The 24,398-nt window shown below is 62.9% G+C and overlaps 1 long non-coding RNA gene across 1 annotated transcript; it reads left to right on the plus strand.

The window, feature by feature from the left end:
• The first annotated feature begins 1,043 nt into the window (after positions 1–1,043).
• LOC149917005 (uncharacterized) lies at positions 1,044–24,398 on the plus strand. The gene is made up of 14 exons (XR_016468685.1): positions 1,044–1,184; positions 2,403–4,319; positions 4,502–6,418; positions 6,601–8,018; positions 8,201–10,117; positions 10,300–11,717; positions 11,900–13,816; positions 13,999–15,416; positions 15,599–17,515; positions 17,698–19,115; positions 19,298–20,715; positions 20,898–22,315; positions 22,498–23,915; positions 24,098–24,398. It is a non-coding gene; the product is annotated as an uncharacterized LOC149917005 (long non-coding RNA).

Raw genomic sequence — 24,398 nt, forward strand, 5'->3', positions numbered from 1 at the left:
TATCAAACAGCAGAGTTACTGTGCTCATTTTACCTGTTGCAGTTTCCATGAAAATGAATAGGAGGCATTACTTTTACAGCAAATATATGTGGCCCAGGACAATTTGCCTTCACTCAGTGTGACCTAGGCAAACCAACAGGCTGGATAGTGGTGCTATATGCAAGGTCCCTCAGGTCCTGGGTGTCTTTCTCCTTCAGGGTGTTCCATTTGCCTGGGTTATGTGCCAGGAAAAGATTCCCTGGAGGGAACCTCTAATTCACAGCTGAGTCATGGCTGCTGCTGCTACATTGTGTTTTGGCTTTGGTGGAAGCAACATATATTCCCTATTGTCAATTTGTCTCTCCCACAGTCCTAGTTTGTAACATTGCTGAAATGAGAAAGAACGTAGCTGAGGACAGAAAGAAAGGAACTGAGCAAACGCTGCAGTGCATAGAGATGAGGTGAGCATTTCCATCCACAGTGTACAAATGAGTTATCAGATACAAGCAGCTCTACAAAACAAGAGTGGCCTGAGTTGAGAAATAAATGATATCCTTCATACAGCAGCTGTCAGCTTGTTTCACCCTTTTCCCTTAGAAATGGTATTACTGAGGGATTTATGCTGTAGAGGCAGAGATGGAGGTGTCACTGGGAAGAATTCCTTAAAAAGTTAAAAATATATATTTTTTATTACGTTTGTGGACATCGGTAACTCAGGAAGGAACACCTGATATGTATATGACAGTTAAAAGAAACACTGAAATGAAAGGAACGAGTTCTGCACAGCCAGCTCTGCCGGGCTCTGGAGCTGCGAGCTGAGATCACCTGTGGGGCGGCTCTGCCCTAAGGGGGCGGACGGCAACACCTGTGAGCGGGGCCGTGACCGACAGGTGACCCCGGCCGTGACCTTCAGATGACCCCGGCCCAGCCTCCGTTAGGAAGAAAGGGCGGGAATGTTGAGGGGGCTGGAGAGAGAGCGGCGGGAAGAAAAGCGCGGGAAGCCACAGCGGCGTTCAGGGCTCCTATTGGCTGGCGGGCTGGAGGGACAGCTATAAAAGGTGAGCGCGCGGGCAGGTGAGTGAGACGTTCTCCACAGCGTGTGAGGAGAAGCGGGGTGCTGTGAGGGAAAGGCGGCGACAACGATGGCGCCGACAAGCAGTCTCCAGAGCCGAGGTGCGGCGGGGCAGCGGTGCGACGGATCCGAGGTAAGGCGTGGCGGGGCTGGGGCCGAAGCGGGGTGGGGTGGGGCGCGGCGTGGAGCGGCGGGGTGGGGTGCGGCGCGGCGTGGAGCGGCGGGGTGGGGTGGGGCGCTGCGTGGAGCGGCGCGGCGCGGGACGCTGCCGCGCGGGCTCCGACGGATGACAGCCGAAGCCGGGGCTGCCGCGCGGGGACCGGTGGCGGGCGGACCGAACCGGGGCTGGAGCCGCTCGTTGCGCTCCGATGGCGGGAGGAGGGAGACGGGCCTGGATCCGCCTCTTATACTCCGATGACGGGCGGACGGAGCCGGGGTCTCCGAGCGGGCTCCCAGAAAAGGGGCGGAGCCGCGACAAGCGTGGCGAGTTGATGTGTGGAAGAAGACGCTCCGAGGCAACAGCAAGCGGCAATAATAAAGGAATAGAAACTGCTATCGCAGTGTTGAAACGCGCGGCTCTTTTTCTCTTCTCATCGGGAGGGTGGTGGGAATGGGGGAGGACACGAGAGCTGCACTGCTATGAAAAGGGGGAAGATGTAAAGCAATGTTGCGGTGTTTAATACTAGAAGACTGTTAAAGAAGCTCTATAGAAGGGGAAGGGGGGATGCTCAGAGAAAAATATACGCTTCAATGCCAAATTTTGTATTCTACTTTAAGACAATCCATGGGAGTAGATGTTACAAGTTGGAAATCTCACTTGTAACTTCACACCGTGTTATTGCTATGAACTGGTGAATGACAAATCAGATGAATTCATACGAACCAGAATCGTAAATCAACCAGAAGAGGAGGGAAACACGAGGCAAAAGAATAGATGGGCCACACTGGCAATTCAGAAGTGAAAAGATGGAACAGTTGACTTCATGCAGAACAACTACTATAATGAAAGCTGTTCTTTTTGCAATGAAGGTAGTGGCTGGGGGTCCCCTGTAATCAGGGAAGCTGACTCTTTGGCCGCTGCTGTGTGCGTGCCCAGCTCCATTTGCCCAGTCTGCCCGCCTCTGTGATCCCCCGCAGCACCGGCTGGACGCGCGTCGAGCGTCAGTGAGGTGAGACAAGCTGCTCGAAGTTTTTTTTATTTTTCTGGGCTGAATTGGGGAGGGGGGATGCAAGGCCTTCCTTGGCTGGGTGGTGGTGTGCGGAGTTCCTTTGCGATGTTGGGTTTCCCTTTTTGTTCAGGTGGGGGGCTTGCCGCTCCGCAGGTCTAATGGTGTCCCCGCTGATGTTTCAGGAGCTGCTGCAGAAGAAAGAAGAAGCGGCGTGGGGACACGGGAGACAGGAGCAAGCTGGAAGAGGATGCCGAAGCGTGCAGATGCGGGGGGGAAGGAGAGAGGCACCCTGGGCAAAGCCCCAGTCCCGTTAGCGGGTCCGCAGTCACGTTAGAGTTTGAGCGTTGCCGGTGCCTTGGGTGAGCAGGCCGGCTTTGTGCTGGGCGACCTCCCTGTAAGCAGGGCTCGGGTCTTTGCTTTTGCTGTAGTTGGCCTTTTGCCTTGCTGCTCCTTTGGCTGCCTGGGGAGCGTGGCCCCCTGTAACGCAGGGCGAGAGCCACCTCTCCGCACCTGAGTGGGAAATGGAGCTCGCTGGACCCCGAGGCCACCCTGTAGGCAGGGTAGTGCTGTTTCCCCGCCCCTCTTCCTCCTCCGGCCCCTCGGCATCGTTGCCTGGTGGTGGCCTGTCAATGCGACGGCCCCGTACTTGGGGTGTGCGTCATGGCATCTGACCTTTGGCTTTAGCTGGGAAGCCCCCTGGCACGTTGAGGTCTGTGGCCTCCGTGCAGGCTAGGGACAGGTCACAGGCTCTTGTCTGTTGCCCGCGGTTGTGGGTTTATTCCCAGGGTTTGGCTGCGCTGCGTTGTCCTTCCCTTCTGGAAAGTCGCGCCTGTGTGTGCGCGTTCCCCTTCCTGTCCTTGTTTGTGTTTGTGGAGTGACGGAGCGACTGAGCTTTCCCTTTAGGCCCCCACAAAGATGGCTGCAGCTTAGCTTCGACTTCCCTGGGGGGAACGGAGGACTTTGGCGCATGCTGCAAAAGGGGTGTTCCCTCTCAGTACCGCGAGCGCAGCGAGTGTCCTGTCTTCCTCCATATAATTTAGTGTTGATCAGAGCCACGTGGTAGTTCTGTGGCCGAGGCCGCCCTGTAGCCAGGGCTTGGGCCTGTTCACGCGTGGGCGCCTGTTCCGCTGGCGGCGTGACAGCCCCGTACTCGGGGCGTGTGTCCCAAGCTGCGGAGCCCTCTGTCCCCTAAGCGGCCCGCCCTCCCTGTAATCAGGTGTGGGGAGGCTGCAGCATTGCAGCCGGCTGCTTTAGCCATCCAGCTGGTGGGAATGACCCCTCCCTGTCCCGTCAGAGGGTGCAGGTTGAGGTGCTCCTTTTGTGTGTGGGGTGACCTCCCCGCTCGGTGGGTCGAGGTTGCTCCCTGGGTTCCCAAAGGCGAGAGCTTGGTGATGTTCTGCTGCTGCCTGGCGGGCCAGCCTGTAGCTCAGGCGTTGGCGGGAGCCTCGTGCTCCGCGGGGCTTCTTGGTGAGGGTGGGCTGTGGGGGTACCGTCCTGTAGGCAGGGCTGTGCGTGCCCCCCGTGTGTGCTTGGTGAGCTGGGTTCTGAGAGACCCCCTGTACTCAGGCGGGAATGCGGCCCTGGCCTTTCAGAGGCACGGGACCGCGAGATGCGGGGTTGGGCTTGCGCCCTCCCCGGAATCAGGGCTGGGATCCCGGCCGCGGCATTTGGCCGTGTCGCCCCGCTGCCTGGCGGCTGAGAGTCGCTCCCGCCGCTGGGGGGGAAACCGAGCTCTGTGGCTCCAGGGGTGTTGTCCACCCGCCTGTAATCAGGGTCTGGGTGCGCGAGCGTTTGTGCTCATTTGGCAGCCTGTGTGGGGTGACCGCCCCGTTAGCGGGGTGTGGGTCGAGGTGCCCCTGACTGGGAGAGAAGGAGCCTCCCTCGGCCGCTAGGGATGGGGGCTGCCCTGTAAGCCAGGGAGCAACAGTGCCCCGCAGTCCCAGGCCCTTTGCAATGGATGCAGTGGCTGGGGGTCCCCTGTAATCAGGGAAGCTGACTCTTTGGCCGCTGCTGTGTGCGTGCCCAGCTCCATTTGCCCAGTCTGCCCGCCTCTGTGATCCCCCGCAGCACCGGCTGGACGCGCGTCGAGCGTCAGTGAGGTGAGACAAGCTGCTCGAAGTTTTTTTTATTTTTCTGGGCTGAACTGGGGAGGGGGGATGCAAGGCCTTCCTTGGCTGGGTGGTGGTGTGCGGAGTTCCTTTGCGATGTTGGGTTTCCCTTTTTGTTCAGGTGGGGGGCTTGCCGCTCCGCAGGTCTAATGGTGTCCCCGCTGATGTTTCAGGAGCTGCTGCAGAAGAAAGAAGAAGCGGCGTGGGGACACGGGAGACAGGAGCAAGCTGGAAGAGGATGCCGAAGCGTGCAGATGCGGGGGGGAAGGAGAGAGGCACCCTGGGCAAAGCCCCAGTCCCGTTAGCGGGTCCGCAGTCACGTTAGAGTTTGAGCGTTGCCGGTGCCTTGGGTGAGCAGGCCGGCTTTGTGCTGGGCGACCTCCCTGTAAGCAGGGCTCGGGTCTTTGCTTTTGCTGTAGTTGGCCTTTTGCCTTGCTGCTCCTTTGGCTGCCTGGGGAGCGTGGCCCCCTGTAACGCAGGGCGAGAGCCACCTCTCCGCACCTGAGTGGGAAATGGAGCTCGCTGGACCCCGAGGCCACCCTGTAGGCAGGGTAGTGCTGTTTCCCCGCCCCTCTTCCTCCTCCGGCCCCTCGGCATCGTTGCCTGGTGGTGGCCTGTCAATGCGACGGCCCCGTACTTGGGGTGTGCGTCATGGCATCTGACCTTTGGCTTTAGCTGGGAAGCCCCCTGGCACGTTGAGGTCTGTGGCCTCCGTGCAGGCTAGGGACAGGTCACAGGCTCTTGTCTGTTGCCCGCGGTTGTGGGTTTATTCCCAGGGTTTGGCTGCGCTGCGTTGTCCTTCCCTTCTGGAAAGTCGCGCCTGTGTGTGCGCGTTCCCCTTCCTGTCCTTGTTTGTGTTTGTGGAGTGACGGAGCGACTGAGCTTTCCCTTTAGGCCCCCACAAAGATGGCTGCAGCTTAGCTTCGACTTCCCTGGGGGGAACGGAGGACTTTGGCGCATGCTGCAAAAGGGGTGTTCCCTCTCAGTACCGCGAGCGCAGCGAGTGTCCTGTCTTCCTCCATATAATTTAGTGTTGATCAGAGCCACGTGGTAGTTCTGTGGCCGAGGCCGCCCTGTAGCCAGGGCTTGGGCCTGTTCTCGCATGGGCGCCTGTTCCGCTGGCGGCGTGACAGCCCCGTACTCGGGGTGTGTGTCCCAAGCTGCGGAGCCCTCTGTCCCCTAAGCGGCCCGCCCTCCCTGTAATCAGGTGTAGGGAGGCTGCAGCATTGCAGCCGGCTGCTTTAGCCATCCAGCTGGTGGGAATGACCCCTCCCTGTCCCGTCAGAGGGTGCAGGTTGAGGTGCTCCTTTTGCGTGTGGGGTGACCTCCCCGCTCGGTGGGTCGAGGTTGCTCCCTGGGTTCCCAAAGACGAGAGCTTGGTGATGTTCTGCTGCTGCCTGGTGGGCCAGCCTGTAGCTCAGGCGTTGGCGGGAGCCTCGTGCTCCGCGGGGCTTCTTGGTGAGGGTGGGCTGTGGGGGTACCGTCCTGTAGGCAGGGCTGTGCGTGCCCCCCGTGTGTGCTTGGTGAGCTGGGTTCTGAGAGACCCCCTGTACTCAGGCGGGAATGCGGCCCTGGCCTTTCAGAGGCACGGGACCGCGAGATGCGGGGTTGGGCTTGCGCCCTCCCCGGAATCAGGGCTGGGATCCCGGCCGCGGCATTTGGCCGTGTCGCCCCGCTGCCTGGCGGCTGAGAGTCGCTCCCGCCGCTGGGGGGGAAACCGAGCTCTGTGGCTCCAGGGGTGTTGTCCACCCGCCTGTAATCAGGGTCTGGGTGCGCGAGCGTTTGTGCTCATTTGGCAGCCTGTGTGGGGTGACCGCCCCGTTAGCGGGGTGTGGGTCGAGGTGCCCCTGACTGGGAGAGAAGGAGCCTCCCTCGGCCGCTAGGGATGGGGGCTGCCCTGTAAGCCAGGGAGCAACAGTGCCCCGCAGTCCCAGGCCCTTTGCAATGGATGCAGTGGCTGGGGGTCCCCTGTAATCAGGGAAGCTGACTCTTTGGCCGCTGCTGTGTGCGTGCCCAGCTCCATTTGCCCAGTCTGCCCGCCTCTGTGATCCCCCGCAGCACCGGCTGGACGCGCGTCGAGCGTCAGTGAGGTGAGACAAGCTGCTCGAAGTTTTTTTTATTTTTCTGGGCTGAATTGGGGAGGGGGGATGCAAGGCCTTCCTTGGCTGGGTGGTGGTGTGCGGAGTTCCTTTGCGATGTTGGGTTTCCCTTTTTGTTCAGGTGGGGGGCTTGCCGCTCCGCAGGTCTAATGGTGTCCCCGCTGATGTTTCAGGAGCTGCTGCAGAAGAAAGAAGAAGCGGCGTGGGGACACGGGAGACAGGAGCAAGCTGGAAGAGGATGCCGAAGCGTGCAGATGCGGGGGGGAAGGAGAGAGGCACCCTGGGCAAAGCCCCAGTCCCATTAGCGGGTCCGCAGTCACGTTAGAGTTTGAGCGTTGCCGGTGCCTTGGGTGAGCAGGCCGGCTTTGTGCTGGGCGACCTCCCTGTAAGCAGGGCTCGGGTCTTTGCTTTTGCTGTAGTTGGCCTTTTGCCTTGCTGCTCCTTTGGCTGCCTGGGGAGCGTGGCCCCCTGTAACGCAGGGCGAGAGCCACCTCTCCGCACCTGAGTGGGAAATGGAGCTCGCCGGACCCCGAGGCCACCCTGTAGGCAGGGTAGTTCTGTGGCCGAGGCCGCCCTGTAGCCAGGGCTTGGGCCTGTTCACGCGTGGGCGCCTGTTCCGCTGGCGGCGTGACAGCCCCGTACTCGGGGCGTGTGTCCCAAGCTGCGGAGCCCTCTGTCCCCTAAGCGGCCCGCCCTCCCTGTAATCAGGTGTGGGGAGGCTGCAGCATTGCAGCCGGCTGCTTTAGCCATCCAGCTGGTGGGAATGACCCCTCCCTGTCCCGTCAGAGGGTGCAGGTTGAGGTGCTCCTTTTGCGTGTGGGGTGACCTCCCCGCTCGGTGGGTCGAGGTTGCTCCCTGGGTTCCCAAAGACGAGAGCTTGGTGATGTTCTGCTGCTGCCTGGCGGGCCAGCCTGTAGCTCAGGCGTTGGCGGGAGCCTCGTGCTCCGCGGGGCTTCTTGGTGAGGGTGGGCTGTGGGGGTACCGTCCTGTAGGCAGGGCTGTGCGTGCCCCCCGTGTGTGCTTGGTGAGCTGGGTTCTGAGAGACCCCCTGTACTCAGGCGGGAATGCGGCCCTGGCCTTTCAGAGGCACGGGACCGCGAGATGCGGGGTTGGGCTTGCGCCCTCCCCGGAATCAGGGCTGGGATCCCGGCCGCGGCATTTGGCCGTGTCGCCCCGCTGCCTGGCGGCTGAGAGTCGCTCCCGCCGCTGGGGGGGAAACCGAGCTCTGTGGCTCCAGGGGTGTTGTCCACCCGCCTGTAATCAGGGTCTGGGTGCGCGAGCGTTTGTGCTCATTTGGCAGCCTGTGTGGGGTGACCGCCCCGTTAGCGGGGTGTGGGTCGAGGTGCCCCTGACTGGGAGAGAAGGAGCCTCCCTCGGCCGCTAGGGATGGGGGCTGCCCTGTAAGCCAGGGAGCAACAGTGCCCCGCAGTCCCAGGCCCTTTGCAATGGATGCAGTGGCTGGGGGTCCCCTGTAATCAGGGAAGCTGACTCTTTGGCCGCTGCTGTGTGCGTGCCCAGCTCCATTTGCCCAGTCTGCCCGCCTCTGTGATCCCCCGCAGCACCGGCTGGACGCGCGTCGAGCGTCAGTGAGGTGAGACAAGCTGCTCGAAGTTTTTTTTATTTTTCTGGGCTGAACTGGGGAGGGGGGATGCAAGGCCTTCCTTGGCTGGGTGGTGGTGTGCGGAGTTCCTTTGCGATGTTGGGTTTCCCTTTTTGTTCAGGTGGGGGGCTTGCCGCTCCGCAGGTCTAATGGTGTCCCCGCTGATGTTTCAGGAGCTGCTGCAGAAGAAAGAAGAAGCGGCGTGGGGACACGGGAGGCAGGAGCAAGCTGGAAGAGGATGCCGAAGCGTGCAGATGCGGGGGGGAAGGAGAGAGGCACCCTGGGCAAAGCCCCAGTCCCGTTAGCGGGTCCGCAGTCACGTTAGAGTTTGAGCGCTGCCGGTGCCTTGGGTGAGCAGGCCGGCTTTGTGCTGGGCGACCTCCCTGTAAGCAGGGCTCGGGTCTTTGCTTTTGCTGTAGTTGGCCTTTTGCCTTGCTGCTCCTTTGGCTGCCTGGGGAGCGTGGCCCCCTGTAACGCAGGGCGAGAGCCACCTCTCCGCACCTGAGTGGGAAATGGAGCTCGCCGGACCCCGAGGCCACCCTGTAGGCAGGGTAGTGCTGTTTCCCCGCCCCTCTTCCTCCTCCGGCCCCTCGGCATCGTTGCCTGGTGGTGGCCTGTCAATGCGACGGCCCCGTACTTGGGGTGTGCGTCATGGCATCTGACCTTTGGCTTTAGCTGGGAAGCCCCCTGGCACGTTGAGGTCTGTGGCCTCCGTGCAGGCTAGGGACAGGTCACAGGCTCTTGTCTGTTGCCCGCGGTTGTGGGTTTATTCCCAGGGTTTGGCTGCGCTGCGTTGTCCTTCCCTTCTGGAAAGTCGCGCCTGTGTGTGCGCGTTCCCCTTCCTGTCCTTGTTTGTGTTTGTGGAGTGACGGAGCGACTGAGCTTTCCCTTTAGGCCCCCACAAAGATGGCTGCAGCTTAGCTTCGACTTCCCTGGGGGGAACGGAGGACTTTGGCGCACGCCGCAAAAGGGGTGTTCCCTCTCAGTACCGCGAGCGCAGCGAGTGTCCTGTCTTCCTCCATATAATTTAGTGTTGATCAGAGCCACGTGGTAGTTCTGTGGCCGAGGCCGCCCTGTAGCCAGGGCTTGGGCCTGTTCACGCGTGGGCGCCTGTTCCGCTGGCGGCGTGACAGCCCCGTACTCGGGGCGTGTGTCCCAAGCTGCGGAGCCCTCTGTCCCCTAAGCGGCCCGCCCTCCCTGTAATCAGGTGTGGGGAGGCTGCAGCATTGCAGCCGGCTGCTTTAGCCATCCAGCTGGTGGGAATGACCCCTCCCTGTCCCGTCAGAGGGTGCAGGTTGAGGTGCACCTTTTGTGTGTGGGGTGACCTCCCCGCTCGGTGGGTCGAGGTTGCTCCCTGGGTTCCCAAAGACGAGAGCTTGGTGATGTTCTGCTGCTGCCTGGCGGGCCAGCCTGTAGCTCAGGCGTTGGCGGGAGCCTCGTGCTCCGCGGGGCTTCTTGGTGAGGGTGGGCTGTGGGGGTACCGTCCTGTAGGCAGGGCTGTGCGTGCCCCCCGTGTGTGCTTGGTGAGCTGGGTTCTGAGAGACCCCCTGTACTCAGGCGGGAATGCGGCCCTGGCCTTTCAGAGGCACGGGACCGCGAGATGCGGGGTTGGGCTTGCGCCCTCCCCGGAATCAGGGCTGGGATCCCGGCCGCGGCATTTGGCCGTGTCGCCCCGCTGCCTGGCGGCTGAGAGTCGCTCCCGCCGCTGGGGGGGAAACCGAGCTCTGTGGCTCCAGGGGTGTTGTCCACCCGCCTGTAATCAGGGTCTGGGTGCGCGAGCGTTTGTGCTCATTTGGCAGCCTGTGTGGGGTGACCGCCCCGTTAGCGGGGTGTGGGTCGAGGTGCCCCTGACTGGGAGAGAAGGAGCCTCCCTCGGCCGCTAGGGATGGGGGCTGCCCTGTAAGCCAGGGAGCAACAGTGCCCCGCAGTCCCAGGCCCTTTGCAATGGATGCAGTGGCTGGGGGTCCCCTGTAATCAGGGAAGCTGACTCTTTGGCCGCTGCTGTGTGCGTGCCCAGCTCCATTTGCCCAGTCTGCCCGCCTCTGTGATCCCCCGCAGCACCGGCTGGACGCGCGTCGAGCGTCAGTGAGGTGAGACAAGCTGCTCGAAGTTTTTTTTATTTTTCTGGGCTGAATTGGGGAGGGGGGATGCAAGGCCTTCCTTGGCTGGGTGGTGGTGTGCGGAGTTCCTTTGCGATGTTGGGTTTCCCTTTTTGTTCAGGTGGGGGGCTTGCCGCTCCGCAGGTCTAATGGTGTCCCCGCTGATGTTTCAGGAGCTGCTGCAGAAGAAAGAAGAAGCGGCGTGGGGACACGGGAGACAGGAGCAAGCTGGAAGAGGATGCCGAAGCGTGCAGATGCGGGGGGGAAGGAGAGAGGCACCCTGGGCAAAGCCCCAGTCCCGTTAGCGGGTCCGCAGTCACGTTAGAGTTTGAGCGTTGCCGGTGCCTTGGGTGAGCAGGCCGGCTTTGTGCTGGGCGACCTCCCTGTAAGCAGGGCTCGGGTCTTTGCTTTTGCTGTAGTTGGCCTTTTGCCTTGCTGCTCCTTTGGCTGCCTGGGGAGCGTGGCCCCCTGTAACGCAGGGCGAGAGCCACCTCTCCGCACCTGAGTGGGAAATGGAGCTCGCCGGACCCCGAGGCCACCCTGTAGGCAGGGTAGTTCTGTGGCCGAGGCCGCCCTGTAGCCAGGGCTTGGGCCTGTTTACGCGTGGGCGCCTGTTCCGCTGGCGGCGTGACAGCCCCGTACTCGGGGCGTGTGTCCCAAGCTGCGGAGCCCTCTGTCCCCTAAGCGGCCCGCCCTCCCTGTAATCAGGTGTGGGGAGGCTGCAGCATTGCAGCCAGCTGCTTTAGCCATCCAGCTGGTGGGAATGACCCCTCCCTGTCCCGTCAGAGGATGCAGGTTGAGGTGCACCTTTTGTGTGTGGGGTGACCTCCCCGCTCGGTGGGTCGAGGTTGCTCCCTGGGTTCCCAAAGACGAGAGCTTGGTGATGTTCTGCTGCTGCCTGGCGGGCCAGCCTGTAGCTCAGGCGTTGGCGGGAGCCTCGTGCTCCGCGGGGCTTCTTGGTGAGGGTGGGCTGTGGGGGTACCGTCCTGTAGGCAGGGCTGTGCGTGCCCCCCGTGTGTGCTTGGTGAGCTGGGTTCTGAGAGACCCCCTGTACTCAGGCGGGAATGCGGCCCTGGCCTTTCAGAGGCACGGGACCGCGAGATGCGGGGTTGGGCTTGCGCCCTCCCCGGAATCAGGGCTGGGATCCCGGCCGCGGCATTTGGCCGTGTCGCCCCGCTGCCTGGCGGCTGAGAGTCGCTCCCGCCGCTGGGGGGGAAACCGAGCTCTGTGGCTCCAGGGGTGTTGTCCACCCGCCTGTAATCAGGGTCTGGGTGCGCGAGCGTTTGTGCTCATTTGGCAGCCTGTGTGGGGTGACCGCCCCGTTAGCGGGGTGTGGGTCGAGGTGCCCCTGACTGGGAGAGAAGGAGCCTCCCTCGGCCGCTAGGGATGGGGGCTGCCCTGTAAGCCAGGGAGCAACAGTGCCCCGCAGTCCCAGGCCCTTTGCAATGGATGCAGTGGCTGGGGGTCCCCTGTAATCAGGGAAGCTGACTCTTTGGCCGCTGCTGTGTGCGTGCCCAGCTCCATTTGCCCAGTCTGCCCGCCTCTGTGATCCCCCGCAGCACCGGCTGGACGCGCGTCGAGCGTCAGTGAGGTGAGACAAGCTGCTCGAAGTTTTTTTTATTTTTCTGGGCTGAATTGGGGAGGGGGGATGCAAGGCCTTCCTTGGCTGGGTGGTGGTGTGCGGAGTTCCTTTGCGATGTTGGGTTTCCCTTTTTGTTCAGGTGGGGGGCTTGCCGCTCCGCAGGTCTAATGGTGTCCCCGCTGATGTTTCAGGAGCTGCTGCAGAAGAAAGAAGAAGCGGCGTGGGGACACGGGAGGCAGGAGCAAGCTGGAAGAGGATGCCGAAGCGTGCAGATGCGGGGGGGAAGGAGAGAGGCACCCTGGGCAAAGCCCCAGTCCCGTTAGCGGGTCCGCAGTCACGTTAGAGTTTGAGCGCTGCCGGTGCCTTGGGTGAGCAGGCCGGCTTTGTGCTGGGCGACCTCCCTGTAAGCAGGGCTCGGGTCTTTGCTTTTGCTGTAGTTGGCCTTTTGCCTTGCTGCTCCTTTGGCTGCCTGGGGAGCGTGGCCCCCTGTAACGCAGGGCGAGAGCCACCTCTCCGCACCTGAGTGGGAAATGGAGCTCGCTGGACCCCGAGGCCACCCTGTAGGCAGGGTAGTGCTGTTTCCCCGCCCCTCTTCCTCCTCCTGCCCCTCGGCATCGTTGCCTGGTGGTGGCCTGTCAATGCGACGGCCCCGTACTTGGGGTGTGCGTCATGGCATCTGACCTTTGGCTTTAGCTGGGAAGCCCCCTGGCACGTTGAGGTCTGTGGCCTCCGTGCAGGCTAGGGACAGGTCACAGGCTCTTGTCTGTTGCCCGCGGTTGTGGGTTTATTCCCAGGGTTTGGCTGCGCTGCGTTGTCCTTCCCTTCTGGAAAGTCGCGCCTGTGTGTGCGAGTTCCCCTTCCTGTCCTTGTTTGTGTTTGTGGAGTGACGGAGCGACTGAGCTTTCCCTTTAGGCCCCCACAAAGATGGCTGCAGCTTAGCTTCGACTTCCCTGGGGGGAACGGAGGACTTTGGCGCACGCCGCAAAAGGGGTGTTCCCTCTCAGTACCGCGAGCGCAGCGAGTGTCCTGTCTTCCTCCATATAATTTAGTGTTGATCAGAGCCACGTGGTAGTTCTGTGGCCGAGGCCGCCCTGTAGCCAGGGCTTGGGCCTGTTCTCGCATGGGCGCCTGTTCCGCTGGCGGCGTGACAGCCCCGTACTCGGGGTGTGTGTCCCAAGCTGCGGAGCCCTCTGTCCCCTAAGCGGCCCGCCCTCCCTGTAATCAGGTGTAGGGAGGCTGCAGCATTGCAGCCGGCTGCTTTAGCCATCCAGCTGGTGGGAATGACCCCTCCCTGTCCCGTCAGAGGGTGCAGGTTGAGGTGCTCCTTTTGCGTGTGGGGTGACCTCCCCGCTCGGTGGGTCGAGGTTGCTCCCTGGGTTCCCAAAGACGAGAGCTTGGTGATGTTCTGCTGCTGCCTGGTGGGCCAGCCTGTAGCTCAGGCGTTGGCGGGAGCCTCGTGCTCCGCGGGGCTTCTTGGTGAGGGTGGGCTGTGGGGGTACCGTCCTGTAGGCAGGGCTGTGCGTGCCCCCCGTGTGTGCTTGGTGAGCTGGGTTCTGAGAGACCCCCTGTACTCAGGCGGGAATGCGGCCCTGGCCTTTCAGAGGCACGGGACCGCGAGATGCGGGGTTGGGCTTGCGCCCTCCCCGGAATCAGGGCTGGGATCCCGGCCGCGGCATTTGGCCGTGTCGCCCCGCTGCCTGGCGGCTGAGAGTCGCTCCCGCCGCTGGGGGGGAAACCGAGCTCTGTGGCTCCAGGGGTGTTGTCCACCCGCCTGTAATCAGGGTCTGGGTGCGCGAGCGTTTGTGCTCATTTGGCAGCCTGTGTGGGGTGACCGCCCCGTTAGCGGGGTGTGGGTCGAGGTGCCCCTGACTGGGAGAGAAGGAGCCTCCCTCGGCCGCTAGGGATGGGGGCTGCCCTGTAAGCCAGGGAGCAACAGTGCCCCGCAGTCCCAGGCCCTTTGCAATGGATGCAGTGGCTGGGGGTCCCCTGTAATCAGGGAAGCTGACTCTTTGGCCGCTGCTGTGTGCGTGCCCAGCTCCATTTGCCCAGTCTGCCCGCCTCTGTGATCCCCCGCAGCACCGGCTGGACGCGCGTCGAGCGTCAGTGAGGTGAGACAAGCTGCTCGAAGTTTTTTTTATTTTTCTGGGCTGAATTGGGGAGGGGGGATGCAAGGCCTTCCTTGGCTGGGTGGTGGTGTGCGGAGTTCCTTTGCGATGTTGGGTTTCCCTTTTTGTTCAGGTGGGGGGCTTGCCGCTCCGCAGGTCTAATGGTGTCCCCGCTGATGTTTCAGGAGCTGCTGCAGAAGAAAGAAGAAGCGGCGTGGGGACACGGGAGACAGGAGCAAGCTGGAAGAGGATGCCGAAGCGTGCAGATGCGGGGGGGAAGGAGAGAGGCACCCTGGGCAAAGCCCCAGTCCCATTAGCGGGTCCGCAGTCACGTTAGAGTTTGAGCGTTGCCGGTGCCTTGGGTGAGCAGGCCGGCTTTGTGCTGGGCGACCTCCCTGTAAGCAGGGCTCGGGTCTTTGCTTTTGCTGTAGTTGGCCTTTTGCCTTGATGCTCCTTTGGCTGCCTGGGGAGCGTGGCCCCCTGTAACGCAGGGCGAGAGCCACCTCTCCGCACCTGAGTGGGAAATGGAGCTCGCCGGACCCCGAGGCCACCCTGTAGGCAGGGTAGTTCTGTGGCCGAGGCCGCCCTGTAGCCAGGGCTTGGGCCTGTTCACGCGTGGGCGCCTGTTCCGCTGGCGGCGTGACAGCCCCGTACTCGGGGCGTGTGTCCCAAGCTGCGGAGCCCTCTGTCCCCTAAGCGGCCCGCCCTCCCTGTAATCAGGTGTGGGGAGGCTGCAGCATTGCAGCCGGCTGCTTTAGCCATCCAGCTGGTGGGAATGACCCCTCCCTGTCCCGTCAGAGGGTGCAGGTTGAGGTGCTCCTTTTGCGTGTGGGGTGACCTCCCCGCTCGGTGGGTCGAGGTTGCTCCCTGGGTTCCCAAAGACGAGAGCTTGGTGATGTTCTGCTGCTGCCTGGCGGGCCAGCCTGTAGCTCAGGCGTTGGCGGGAGCCTCGTGCTCCGCGGGGCTTCTTGGTGAGGGTGGGCTGTGGGGGTACCGTCCTGTAGGCAGGGCTGTGCGTGCCCCCCGTGTGTGCTTGGTGAGCTGGGTTCTGAGAGACCCCCTGTACTCAGGCGGGAATGCGGCCCTGGCCTTTCAGAGGCACGGGACCGCGAGATGCGGGGTTGGGCTTGCGCCCTCCCCGGAATCAGGGCTGGGATCCCGGCCGCGGCATTTGGCCGTGTCGCCCCGCTGCCTGGCGGCTGAGAGTCGCTCCCGCCGCTGGGGGGGAAACCGAGCTCTGTGGCTCCAGGGGTGTTGTCCACCCGCCTGTAATCAGGGTCTGGGTGCGCGAGCGTTTGTGCTCATTTGGCAGCCTGTGTGGGGTGACCGCCCCGTTAGCGGGGTGTGGGTCGAGGTGCCCCTGACTGGGAGAGAAGGAGCCTCCCTCGGCCGCTAGGGATGGGGGCTGCCCTGTAAGCCAGGGAGCAACAGTGCCCCGCAGTCCCAGGCCCTTTGCAATGGATGCAGTGGCTGGGGGTCCCCTGTAATCAGGGAAGCTGACTCTTTGGCCGCTGCTGTGTGCGTGCCCAGCTCCATTTGCCCAGTCTGCCCGCCTCTGTGATCCCCCGCAGCACCGGCTGGACGCGCGTCGAGCGTCAGTGAGGTGAGACAAGCTGCTCGAAGTTTTTTTTATTTTTCTGGGCTGAATTGGGGAGGGGGGATGCAAGGCCTTCCTTGGCTGGGTGGTGGTGTGCGGAGTTCCTTTGCGATGTTGGGTTTCCCTTTTTGTTCAGGTGGGGGGCTTGCCGCTCCGCAGGTCTAATGGTGTCCCCGCTGATGTTTCAGGAGCTGCTGCAGAAGAAAGAAGAAGCGGCGTGGGGACACGGGAGGCAGGAGCAAGCTGGAAGAGGATGCCGAAGCGTGCAGATGCGGGGGGGAAGGAGAGAGGCACCCTGGGCAAAGCCCCAGTCCCGTTAGCGGGTCCGCAGTCACGTTAGAGTTTGAGCGCTGCCGGTGCCTTGGGTGAGCAGGCCGGCTTTGTGCTGGGCGACCTCCCTGTAAGCAGGGCTCGGGTCTTTGCTTTTGCTGTAGTTGGCCTTTTGCCTTGCTGCTCCTTTGGCTGCCTGGGGAGCGTGGCCCCCTGTAACGCAGGGCGAGAGCCACCTCTCCGCACCTGAGTGGGAAATGGAGCTCGCCGGACCCCGAGGCCACCCTGTAGGCAGGGTAGTGCTGTTTCCCCGCCCCTCTTCCTCCTCCGGCCCCTCGGCATCGTTGCCTGGTGGTGGCCTGTCAATGCGACGGCCCCGTACTTGGGGTGTGCGTCATGGCATCTGACCTTTGGCTTTAGCTGGGAAGCCCCCTGGCACGTTGAGGTCTGTGGCCTCCGTGCAGGCTAGGGACAGGTCACAGGCTCTTGTCTGTTGCCCGCGGTTGTGGGTTTATTCCCAGGGTTTGGCTGCGCTGCGTTGTCCTTCCCTTCTGGAAAGTCGCGCCTGTGTGTGCGCGTTCCCCTTCCTGTCCTTGTTTGTGTTTGTGGAGTGACGGAGCGACTGAGCTTTCCCTTTAGGCCCCCACAAAGATGGCTGCAGCTTAGCTTCGACTTCCCTGGGGGGAACGGAGGACTTTGGCGCACGCCGCAAAAGGGGTGTTCCCTCTCAGTACCGCGAGCGCAGCGAGTGTCCTGTCTTCCTCCATATAATTTAGTGTTGATCAGAGCCACGTGGTAGTTCTGTGGCCGAGGCCGCCCTGTAGCCAGGGCTTGGGCCTGTTCTCGCATGGGCGCCTGTTCCGCTGGCGGCGTGACAGCCCCGTACTCGGGGTGTGTGTCCCAAGCTGCGGAGCCCTCTGTCCCCTAAGCGGCCCGCCCTCCCTGTAATCAGGTGTAGGGAGGCTGCAGCATTGCAGCCGGCTGCTTTAGCCATCCAGCTGGTGGGAATGACCCCTCCCTGTCCCGTCAGAGGGTGCAGGTTGAGGTGCTCCTTTTGCGTGTGGGGTGACCTCCCCGCTCGGTGGGTCGAGGTTGCTCCCTGGGTTCCCAAAGACGAGAGCTTGGTGATGTTCTGCTGCTGCCTGGTGGGCCAGCCTGTAGCTCAGGCGTTGGCGGGAGCCTCGTGCTCCGCGGGGCTTCTTGGTGAGGGTGGGCTGTGGGGGTACCGTCCTGTAGGCAGGGCTGTGCGTGCCCCCCGTGTGTGCTTGGTGAGCTGGGTTCTGAGAGACCCCCTGTACTCAGGCGGGAATGCGGCCCTGGCCTTTCAGAGGCACGGGACCGCGAGATGCGGGGTTGGGCTTGCGCCCTCCCCGGAATCAGGGCTGGGATCCCGGCCGCGGCATTTGGCCGTGTCGCCCCGCTGCCTGGCGGCTGAGAGTCGCTCCCGCCGCTGGGGGGGAAACCGAGCTCTGTGGCTCCAGGGGTGTTGTCCACCCGCCTGTAATCAGGGTCTGGGTGCGCGAGCGTTTGTGCTCATTTGGCAGCCTGTGTGGGGTGACCGCCCCGTTAGCGGGGTGTGGGTCGAGGTGCCCCTGACTGGGAGAGAAGGAGCCTCCCTCGGCCGCTAGGGATGGGGGCTGCCCTGTAAGCCAGGGAGCAACAGTGCCCCGCAGTCCCAGGCCCTTTGCAATGGATGCAGTGGCTGGGGGTCCCCTGTAATCAGGGAAGCTGACTCTTTGGCCGCTGCTGTGTGCGTGCCCAGCTCCATTTGCCCAGTCTGCCCGCCTCTGTGATCCCCCGCAGCACCGGCTGGACGCGCGTCGAGCGTCAGTGAGGTGAGACAAGCTGCTCGAAGTTTTTTTTATTTTTCTGGGCTGAATTGGGGAGGGGGGATGCAAGGCCTTCCTTGGCTGGGTGGTGGTGTGCGGAGTTCCTTTGCGATGTTGGGTTTCCCTTTTTGTTCAGGTGGGGGGCTTGCCGCTCCGCAGGTCTAATGGTGTCCCCGCTGATGTTTCAGGAGCTGCTGCAGAAGAAAGAAGAAGCGGCGTGGGGACACGGGAGACAGGAGCAAGCTGGAAGAGGATGCCGAAGCGTGCAGATGCGGGGGGGAAGGAGAGAGGCACCCTGGGCAAAGCCCCAGTCCCGTTAGCGGGTCCGCAGTCACGTTAGAGTTTGAGCGTTGCCGGTGCCTTGGGTGAGCAGGCCGGCTTTGTGCTGGGCGACCTCCCTGTAAGCAGGGCTCGGGTCTTTGCTTTTGCTGTAGTTGGCCTTTTGCCTTGATGCTCCTTTGGCTGCCTGGGGAGCGTGGCCCCCTGTAACGCAGGGCGAGAGCCACCTCTCCGCACCTGAGTGGGAAATGGAGCTCGCCGGACCCCGAGGCCACCCTGTAGGCAGGGTAGTTCTGTGGCCGAGGCCGCCCTGTAGCCAGGGCTTGGGCCTGTTCACGCGTGGGCGCCTGTTCCGCTGGCGGCGTGACAGCCCCGTACTCGGGGCGTGTGTCCCAAGCTGCGGAGCCCTCTGTCCCCTAAGCGGCCCGCCCTCCCTGTAATCAGGTGTGGGGAGGCTGCAGCATTGCAGCCGGCTGCTTTAGCCATCCAGCTGGTGGGAATGACCCCTCCCTGTCCCGTCAGAGGGTGCAGGTTGAGGTGCTCCTTTTGCGTGTGGGGTGACCTCCCCGCTCGGTGGGTCGAGGTTGCTCCCTGGGTTCCCAAAGACGAGAGCTTGGTGATGTTCTGCTGCTGCCTGGCGGGCCAGCCTGTAGCTCAGGCGTTGGCGGGAGCCTCGTGCTCCGCGGGGCTTCTTGGTGAGGGTGGGCTGTGGGGGTACCGTCCTGTAGGCAGGGCTGTGCGTGCCCCCCGTGTGTGCTTGGTGAGCTGGGTTCTGAGAGACCCCCTGTACTCAGGCGGGAATGCGGCCCTGGCCTTTCAGAGGCACGGGACCGCGAGATGCGGGGTTGGGCTTGCGCCCTCCCCGGAATCAGGGCTGGGATCCCGGCCGCGGCATTTGGCCGTGTCGCCCCGCTGCCTGGCGGCTGAGAGTCGCTCCCGCCGCTGGGGGGGAAACCGAGCTCTGTGGCTCCAGGGGTGTTGTCCACCCGCCTGTAATCAGGGTCTGGGTGCGCGAGCGTTTGTGCTCATTTGGCAGCCTGTGTGGGGTGACCGCCCCGTTAGCGGGGTGTGGGTCGAGGTGCCCCTGACTGGGAGAGAAGGAGCCTCCCTCGGCCGCTAGGGATGGGGGCTGCCCTGTAAGCCAGGGAGCAACAGTGCCCCGCAGTCCCAGGCCCTTTGCAATGGATGCAGTGGCTGGGGGTCCCCTGTAATCAGGGAAGCTGACTCTTTGGCCGCTGCTGTGTGCGTGCCCAGCTCCATTTGCCCAGTCTGCCCGCCTCTGTGATCCCCCGCAGCACCGGCTGGACGCGCGTCGAGCGTCAGTGAGGTGAGACAAGCTGCTCGAAGTTTTTTTTATTTTTCTGGGCTGAATTGGGGAGGGGGGATGCAAGGCCTTCCTTGGCTGGGTGGTGGTGTGCGGAGTTCCTTTGCGATGTTGGGTTTCCCTTTTTGTTCAGGTGGGGGGCTTGCCGCTCCGCAGGTCTAATGGTGTCCCCGCTGATGTTTCAGGAGCTGCTGCAGAAGAAAGAAGAAGCGGCGTGGGGACACGGGAGGCAGGAGCAAGCTGGAAGAGGATGCCGAAGCGTGCAGATGCGGGGGGGAAGGAGAGAGGCACCCTGGGCAAAGCCCCAGTCCCGTTAGCGGGTCCGCAGTCACGTTAGAGTTTGAGCGTTGCCGGTGCCTTGGGTGAGCAGGCCGGCTTTGTGCTGGGCGACCTCCCTGTAAGCAGGGCTCGGGTCTTTGCTTTTGCTGTAGTTGGCCTTTTGCCTTGCTGCTCCTTTGGCTGCCTGGGGAGCGTGGCCCCCTGTAACGCAGGGCGAGAGCCACCTCTCCGCACCTGAGTGGGAAATGGAGCTCGCCGGACCCCGAGGCCACCCTGTAGGCAGGGTAGTTCTGTGGCCGAGGCCGCCCTGTAGCCAGGGCTTGGGCCTGTTCACGCGTGGGCGCCTGTTCCGCTGGCGGCGTGACAGCCCCGTACTCGGGGCGTGTGTCCCAAGCTGCGGAGCCCTCTGTCCCCTAAGCAGCCCGCCCTCCCTGTAATCAGGTGTGGGGAGGCTGCAGCATTGCAGCCGGCTGCTTTAGCCATCCAGCTGGTGGGAATGACCCCTCCCTGTCCCGTCAGAGGGTGCAGGTTGAGGTGCTCCTTTTGCGTGTGGGGTGACCTCCCCGCTCGGTGGGTCGAGGTTGCTCCCTGGGTTCCCAAAGACGAGAGCTTGGTGATGTTCTGCTGCTGCCTGGCGGGCCAGCCTGTAGCTCAGGCGTTGGCGGGAGCCTCGTGCTCCGCGGGGCTTCTTGGTGAGGGTGGGCTGTGGGGGTACCGTCCTGTAGGCAGGGCTGTGCGTGCCCCCCGTGTGTGCTTGGTGAGCTGGGTTCTGAGAGACCCCCTGTACTCAGGCGGGAATGCGGCCCTGGCCTTTCAGAGGCACGGGACCGCGAGATGCGGGGTTGGGCTTGCGCCCTCCCCGGAATCAGGGCTGGGATCCCGGCCGCGGCATTTGGCCGTGTCGCCCCGCTGCCTGGCGGCTGAGAGTCGCTCCCGCCGCTGGGGGGGAAACCGAGCTCTGTGGCTCCAGGGGTGTTGTCCACCCGCCTGTAATCAGGGTCTGGGTGCGCGAGCGTTTGTGCTCATTTGGCAGCCTGTGTGGGGTGACCGCCCCGTTAGCGGGGTGTGGGTCGAGGTGCCCCTGACTGGGAGAGAAGGAGCCTCCCTCGGCCGCTAGGGATGGGGGCTGCCCTGTAAGCCAGGGAGCAACAGTGCCCCGCAGTCCCAGGCCCTTTGCAATGGATGCAGTGGCTGGGGGTCCCCTGTAATCAGGGAAGCTGACTCTTTGGCCGCTGCTGTGTGCGTGCCCAGCTCCATTTGCCCAGTCTGCCCGCCTCTGTGATCCCCCGCAGCACCGGCTGGACGCGCGTCGAGCGTCAGTGAGGTGAGACAAGCTGCTCGAAGTTTTTTTTATTTTTCTGGGCTGAACTGGGGAGGGGGGATGCAAGGCCTTCCTTGGCTGGGTGGTGGTGTGCGGAGTTCCTTTGCGATGTTGGGTTTCCCTTTTTGTTCAGGTGGGGGGCTTGCCGCTCCGCAGGTCTAATGGTGTCCCCGCTGATGTTTCAGGAGCTGCTGCAGAAGAAAGAAGAAGCGGCGTGGGGACACGGGAGGCAGGAGCAAGCTGGAAGAGGATGCCGAAGCGTGCAGATGCGGGGGGGAAGGAGAGAGGCACCCTGGGCAAAGCCCCAGTCCCGTTAGCGGGTCCGCAGTCACGTTAGAGTTTGAGCGTTGCCGGTGCCTTGGGTGAGCAGGCCGGCTTTGTGCTGGGCGACCTCCCTGTAAGCAGGGCTCGGGTCTTTGCTTTTGCTGTAGTTGGCCTTTTGCCTTGCTGCATCTTTGGCTGCCTGGGGAGCGTGGCCCCCTGTAACGCAGGGCGAGAGCCACCTCTCCGCACCTGAGTGGGAAATGGAGCTCGCCGGACCCCGAGGCCACCCTGTAGGCAGGGTAGTTCTGTGGCCGAGGCCGCCCTGTAGCCAGGGCTTGGGCCTGTTTACGCGTGGGCGCCTGTTCCGCTGGCGGCGTGACAGCCCCGTACTCGGGGCGTGTGTCCCAAGCTGCGGAGCCCTCTGTCCCCTAAGCGGCCCGCCCTCCCTGTAATCAGGTGTGGGGAGGCTGCAGCATTGCAGCCGGCTGCTTTAGCCATCCAGCTGGTGGGAATGACCCCTCCCTGTCCCGTCAGAGGGTGCAGGTTGAGGTGCACCTTTTGTGTGTGGGGTGACCTCCCCGCTCGGTGGGTCGAGGTTGCTCCCTGGGTTCCCAAAGACGAGAGCTTGGTGATGTTCTGCTGCTGCCTGGCGGGCCAGCCTGTAGCTCAGGCGTTGGCGGGAGCCTCGTGCTCCGCGGGGCTTCTTGGTGAGGGTGGGCTGTGGGGGTACCGTCCTGTAGGCAGGGCTGTGCGTGCCCCCCGTGTGTGCTTGGTGAGCTGGGTTCTGAGAGACCCCCTGTACTCAGGCGGGAATGCGGCCCTGGCCTTTCAGAGGCACGGGACCGCGAGATGCGGGGTTGGGCTTGCGCCCTCCCCGGAATCAGGGCTGGGATCCCGGCCGCGGCATTTGGCCGTGTCGCCCCGCTGCCTGGCGGCTGAGAGTCGCTCCCGCCGCTGGGGGGGAAACCGAGCTCTGTGGCTCCAGGGGTGTTGTCCACCCGCCTGTAATCAGGGTCTGGGTGCGCGAGCGTTTGTGCTCATTTGGCAGCCTGTGTGGGGTGACCGCCCCGTTAGCGGGGTGTGGGTCGAGGTGCCCCTGACTGGGAGAGAAGGAGCCTCCCTCGGCCGCTAGGGATGGGGGCTGCCCTGTAAGCCAGGGAGCAACAGTGCCCCGCAGTCCCAGGCCCTTTGCAATGGATGCAGTGGCTGGGGGTCCCCTGTAATCAGGGAAGCTGACTCTTTGGCCGCTGCTGTGTGCGTGCCCAGCTCCATTTGCCCAGTCTGCCCGCCTCTGTGATCCCCCGCAGCACCGGCTGGACGCGCGTCGAGCGTCAGTGAGGTGAGACAAGCTGCTCGAAGTTTTTTTTATTTTTCTGGGCTGAACTGGGGAGGGGGGATGCAAGGCCTTCCTTGGCTGGGTGGTGGTGTGCGGAGTTCCTTTGCGATGTTGGGTTTCCCTTTTTGTTCAGGTGGGGGGCTTGCCGCTCCGCAGGTCTAATGGTGTCCCCGCTGATGTTTCAGGAGCTGCTGCAGAAGAAAGAAGAAGCGGCGTGGGGACACGGGAGGCAGGAGCAAGCTGGAAGAGGATGCCGAAGCGTGCAGATGCGGGGGGGAAGGAGAGAGGCACCCTGGGCAAAGCCCCAGTCCCGTTAGCGGGTCCGCAGTCACGTTAGAGTTTGAGCGTTGCCGGTGCCTTGGGTGAGCAGGCCGGCTTTGTGCTGGGCGACCTCCCTGTAAGCAGGGCTCGGGTCTTTGCTTTTGCTGTAGTTGGCCTTTTGCCTTGCTGCTCCTTTGGCTGCCTGGGGAGCGTGGCCCCCTGTAACGCAGGGCGAGAGCCACCTCTCCGCACCTGAGTGGGAAATGGAGCTCGCCGGACCCCGAGGCCACCCTGTAGGCAGGGTAGTTCTGTGGCCGAGGCCGCCCTGTAGCCAGGGCTTGGGCCTGTTCACGCGTGGGCGCCTGTTCCGCTGGCGGCGTGACAGCCCCGTACTCGGGGCGTGTGTCCCAAGCTGCGGAGCCCTCTGTCCCCTAAGCGGCCCGCCCTCCCTGTAATCAGGTGTGGGGAGGCTGCAGCATTGCAGCCGGCTGCTTTAGCCATCCAGCTGGTGGGAATGACCCCTCCCTGTCCCGTCAGAGGGTGCAGGTTGAGGTGCTCCTTTTGCGTGTGGGGTGACCTCCCCGCTCGGTGGGTCGAGGTTGCTCCCTGGGTTCCCAAAGACGAGAGCTTGGTGATGTTCTGCTGCTGCCTGGCGGGCCAGCCTGTAGCTCAGGCGTTGGCGGGAGCCTCGTGCTCCGCGGGGCTTCTTGGTGAGGGTGGGCTGTGGGGGTACCGTCCTGTAGGCAGGGCTGTGCGTGCCCCCCGTGTGTGCTTGGTGAGCTGGGTTCTGAGAGACCCCCTGTACTCAGGCGGGAATGCGGCCCTGGCCTTTCAGAGGCACGGGACCGCGAGATGCGGGGTTGGGCTTGCGCCCTCCCCGGAATCAGGGCTGGGATCCCGGCCGCGGCATTTGGCCGTGTCGCCCCGCTGCCTGGCGGCTGAGAGTCGCTCCCGCCGCTGGGGGGGAAACCGAGCTCTGTGGCTCCAGGGGTGTTGTCCACCCGCCTGTAATCAGGGTCTGGGTGCGCGAGCGTTTGTGCTCATTTGGCAGCCTGTGTGGGGTGACCGCCCCGTTAGCGGGGTGTGGGTCGAGGTGCCCCTGACTGGGAGAGAAGGAGCCTCCCTCGGCCGCTAGGGATGGGGGCTGCCCTGTAAGCCAGGGAGCAACAGTGCCCCGCAGTCCCAGGCCCTTTGCAATGGATGCAGTGGCTGGGGGTCCCCTGTAATCAGGGAAGCTGACTCTTTGGCCGCTGCTGTGTGCGTGCCCAGCTCCATTTGCCCAGTCTGCCCGCCTCTGTGATCCCCCGCAGCACCGGCTGGACGCGCGTCGAGCGTCAGTGAGGTGAGACAAGCTGCTCGAAGTTTTTTTTATTTTTCTGGGCTGAATTGGGGAGGGGGGATGCAAGGCCTTCCTTGGCTGGGTGGTGGTGTGCGGAGTTCCTTTGCGATGTTGGGTTTCCCTTTTTGTTCAGGTGGGGGGCTTGCCGCTCCGCAGGTCTAATGGTGTCCCCGCTGATGTTTCAGGAGCTGCTGTAGAGGAAAGAAGATGCGGCGTGGTGTTTTAGGAGTTTGGAACAAGCAAGAAGATGATGCTGTTGATTGTCTAACTCATTAAATTTATCTTTTGTCTCTTGAAAATGCAGTTGAAATGTGTTTATTGCTCTCATTAGCTCCATATTGGCTCCGTAAGCCTTTGTGAATAAAATGTGTTTGCATATAGTTGTTCTTGTGATATCTGCTTTTAATTTCTAGCATGCATTTAACTTTGGTATTAAATTATGTATCTTAGCATAAAGCTGTTTCTTACTGTTTGAGTTGCCTGGTA

This window comes from Phasianus colchicus, chromosome 8, assembly GCF_987193195.1.
Source record: "Phasianus colchicus chromosome 8, bPhaCol1.hap1.1, whole genome shotgun sequence".
NCBI classification, from domain to species: Eukaryota; Metazoa; Chordata; class Aves; order Galliformes; family Phasianidae; genus Phasianus; species Phasianus colchicus.